The sequence below is a fragment of the Ixodes scapularis genome, unplaced genomic scaffold (genome assembly GCF_016920785.2).
Source record: "Ixodes scapularis isolate PalLabHiFi unplaced genomic scaffold, ASM1692078v2 PGA_scaffold0__279_contigs__length_252992795, whole genome shotgun sequence".
Classification (NCBI taxonomy): domain Eukaryota; kingdom Metazoa; phylum Arthropoda; class Arachnida; order Ixodida; family Ixodidae; genus Ixodes; species Ixodes scapularis.
Genome location: NW_024609835.1, coordinates 214898769 through 214903328, shown reverse-complemented (window position 1 = coordinate 214903328; position 4560 = coordinate 214898769). Strand labels below are relative to the sequence as shown.

Genomic DNA, 4560 nt, shown 5'->3' with positions numbered 1-4560 from the left:
TTTCAGACATATCTTGCAAATGATTTGGAAGAAAGCGCAGTCCCCCCCCCAAAGGTGCAAGGATTGTCTACTCAATATTAATAAACTCAATGTTGTTCATCCATATAGTTTATTAATTGCCCAATGTATAACATCTGATACAGCCAGTATCTTTTGTAGTTGAAAAAGGAATTGAGATATGTGTACTTTCCACAGCGTAAGTTACTAACAACCAACGACGCTCAGTATCACTCTGTGAATTACAGGATTAAAAGTTTGACAAGAAGTGTTCCACTGTATGCAACAAATAATCTTATTAGTAATCAGGCTGAATTTTCCGCTGATTCTTCTTCAGTTTTTCTGCGACATGCTTCAGCCATGTTTTTAGAACCTCCCAAACTTCTGCCTTGTCCGTTTCCAACCGCTTGTTCTTCTCTACGGCTCCTGAAATAAATTTGGGGATTTATTTTAACTGATTATATTGACATGTATAACCATAGTAGAAACTCAAATATGTATGATGCCTGAACCTGTTTTAAATACAGGGTGCCTATACAACCTACAGACGGCACTATAAACACTGGGATGAGGTTGCCATATAACTTGCGAGGGCCGAAAAGGCTCAATGGAAAAAGATAATATGCTAGTACTGCGAGTGACATCAAAGGAAATACGGGAGCACACAGTACATAGCCTCAAACATTACTTCAAGTAATAGTCGCTACCATGTATCACCAAAGTACGGTTTGAGTTTACTTGCCACATGATCCCGTGTTCACTTTCGTATTGCTCACAGTAGTATGTTACACGGCAAAGCTGTTGTAGCATTACAGCGTCGAAATGCATTTTCGCAATGCCAGAGCTTGCAGTGTAAGTATGCTTAAATTAGCACTGAGAAAGTTTCCGAGGTTGTCTGTTCTTGGACATAACTCATTCCTGGAGCTCAAAGCGTCCTTAAGATTCACAATTCACAATCCTGTGCCACCTATTTACATATTAAAAATGTTGTTGAAATTCATTTTTCTGCGATATATTGCAGAGGCTGAACCATTGCCAATCGACGAACGGCGCTTGTCAGCCACTCGGGAGCGGTAGTTTCCCGCAAGGAGTGATTCGCATGCGCGCTACTTTTCAGTGTTGGTTCCGTCCACAGTCAGCTGTGCCCTCTTAGACGCCTAATCTCTCACAATCCTTTAGAAACCGCATTCCCCACATGATAAGAATAATGGACGGGATCCTTGGGGGCGAAGGAGCACGTCTATCGCAAGCGAACGCCCCGGGGAGCAGACGAGCTGGCACATCGCTCCCTTCGAAGAAGGCGAGGGGAAACCTCATGTATTTCTATCGTCACGGGCTTAATAATCTGTTTTGTCACATGAAACTTTGAATACATATTAACTGGCACTTACTATGTTATATGAAAACAAAAACAAGCATCTACAAAAACCTCTTTAGTGCCCTTATAGGTTTGAATGGAGTCTGTCATCAAAACTATTAGTGGAATGTCGTAACCTTGATTACTACATGAAATGCAGAAATGCCAATGTAGGGCCTGTGGCTTTGTCAAGCTGTCCTTTTGACAGCTTTTTACACAAGCCTCCAGTATCCTGTACATTGTACTTTATGCAAATAAATAAACATGCTACTGGTGACTTCTGCAATACTGACAGGACTTTCCAGTTAGGGCACAAAGCTGTCAAGTCTGGTTCGCTTGACAGCTAGCTTGCACGAGTGAAGCAAATATGACAGCACCTGGCCGCCTAAACGTGAATCCGTGAAAGTTGGTTAGAAAATGCAGCATGAAAATCGCCAATATTGCGTTCACCTTTTATGATGGCAGAGCAGCAAAAGCTACAAGCACGAACTAGCACATGCACCTTGCATTAAGACCCAATGTTCCTAGATCGATCTACGAAAAAACAGCCCAACACTGTGGTTTCTTATTTATTTATACATTACATACCCAGGGCGACGTTTTGTAGTCTCCACTAAACTAACAGCCTAGGAGTGAACGGATTATATTCTGTGAACATCTGTAGAACAAAACTGCATGTCGGTTCTATCTCCATGTTTAGTTAAACGAGCGAATCACATTTTGTGTAGCATGGCATCTCACCCTGTGGCATGCAAGTTAGCATCATATATTGAGCGGCCTAATATCCTGAAAGCAGCTTTCCTCTTGGATTGTGGACCTTGGCAACACAAGAAGCCACTAAAATGCACCTTCCTGCCCCAAACATACATTAAGACTTATTCATACTTACTGTAGATGACATCCGGGTACTCGAGGTCTTTAAACTTCATCTTCTCCCTTTGACCCAGCCAGCTGAATTTCACCGCCACCTTCTGGGTCATCAACTGTTCCAGCCCACCACGTGTGTTGTTGCCCACCGACAAACCTCCAACGGCTGCCAGCTGATTGATCTGCATTGCAGTCAGTGAGGTCAATTAAGGCCTGCAATTTTAACGAAAACAAACAATAATGCCATAACACTCACAAGGCTTTCCTTTGTAGCTTTGCATGTCTTCAATTTTTTTTTCAAACACCAGAAAGTCATTCACGTTGTCCAAAGGTTCTTCAAGTATTTCGTCGTTGGGTACGTTCATTGCTCCACTGCTGTTAGGATTCCGAGAATGGTATCCAGCTACATAGAATGCTGTTCCACCCGGAGCCGGATTGTGTGCAAAATACGAATTACTTGCTTGTCAAGACCTAGAAAGGGAGCAGATTAAATTTCCCGTAGCTACACCAAAACATCTTGACTGCAAATTTACTACATAAACATATCCTCACCACTAAAAGCTTCTTCACTCCTCTTGTGCCCCATTGCCCGATGCATCATGGTGCTTCCTTGACTTTCTGAATGTGAGAAAAGGGACAAACGTGGGACAAAATCATCATATCTAGTGTTCAGCATTTTTGGTTCACACCACTACAACTATGCCTAACAAGAGAGGAAGCGGATTAAATATTCTGTACCTACACCAAAACTTGTCTCCAGATTTACCACATAGATGTATACTCACCACTAGAAGCTTCTTCATTCCTCTTGTGCCCCATCGGCCCATGCATCATAGTGCTTCCTTGACTCTCTGAATGTGAGAAAAAGGATACGTCTGTGAGAAATTCGTTATATTTAGGGTTCAGCATTTTCGGCTCGCACCGATACAAGTATGTCGATTCCATTTTCGAATGTGTGGTTTCAAAACGTTGGCGTTTTAGACCAGAACTGTGCGCCAAAGTAGGGGATCGACTTGCCATTGAGTGCAACCCAGTATTCAGATATCTACGTGACCGCTAAGTGTCCTGTTGGCTGAGCATTCACGGGTTAACACAGCCATTAGGGATCAGGTATGGACAGTTTTCATTCTGTCAAGCCGTTAGCTTTTATTTTATTTCTGGTCAAAGCAATAAAATTTATATTTTTTGCAATTTCTATTGCTTGTGCTACTAATCCAGTTTGGCAGTCCTAAATATGGGAGGCAAGAAAAAGTGGTCCAAGAATTATGATTCAGAATTTCGTGATTCAATGTGTCTCCTCCAAATGGAAGCGGTAGCCAAGGCTATGTAAGCCTTGTCTGCATGTGACGCCGCATGACGATTAATTCAGATAACGGTAGGGCCTCAATGCGCCTAGGAAAGCACGCCAAGTCTGCACGGCACATGAAAGTGGAAGCATTACACACTAAATATTTTAAGTGAAACTAAAAAGACAGCAAAAGCTCAAAAATATCAACCTAACCATATTTTGGACAAACATGATTGAAAAGAGCACGCTTTGTCAATACATATTAACCGAAAAATATGAGTAAACTTTCATTGCATATTCACCAATTAAAACCAACTTTCATTAAAAAAAAATCAGCAAAATTTAAAAAAAGAAAAAATACACACAAGTTTAAGTATAATCATGAAGACTAATGTAAGAACTAAATAATTTGCAGTCTGTCACAAATGTTCAACAAGTGCCATGATACCAATTTGTTGCTTACCATATCTATGGCAAAAAGTATGATGGCATAACTTAAGACTATTCCCAAACTGCAGGCTGCTCGAATTACAATTAATGTATTTTACCAGGCAACTCAAAGATGAAAGTTAGCAGGAAACTCACGAGAGGCTGTCTGGTGGGCTGCTTTGCTAGCCGGATGGCAAAGTGCACTGTTGCGTTTCCGCTTTTCCGTATGTTTCCCCCTCGTCTTTTCAGCACCTGACAATTCACAAGCAGTTGTGAAGTTAGGTAATACTAAAGCACTTGAAAACCACAACTCAAAGTATTTACATACCTATTTACATTCTAAAAATTATTTTTGTGCTGACCAGGGAACGAGTGATACCTAAGAAAGGCTAAAATGTTATTTGGAAACACTACAAATCTTAAAAATTACACAAGTAGCAATCTGGCACAGGGTATTATTCTAACATTTTCAGAAAAAGAAATATAGTGAAACCCGTTTAGAACGAGCCCACGTACAGCGAATTATTGTCGATATCAAACTCACGGAAAATGTGTATGAAAATGCGTGTAAAAAGTACTTTTTATAACAAACAACATATTGGTTATACAGTCATGTCTCGTT

The 4560-nt window shown here is 40.8% G+C and overlaps 1 long non-coding RNA gene across 1 annotated transcript; it reads right to left on the bottom strand.

The window, feature by feature from the left end:
• Nucleotides 1-2790: 2790 nt before the first annotated feature.
• On the bottom strand, nt 2791-4160 carry LOC120848590. Its single transcript, XR_005717734.2, has 3 exons — nt 4095-4160; nt 3007-3072; nt 2791-2839 (listed from the first exon to the last, which is right to left on the bottom strand). It is a non-coding gene; the product is annotated as an uncharacterized LOC120848590 (long non-coding RNA).
• Between the last annotated feature and the right edge of the window lie 400 nt (nt 4161-4560).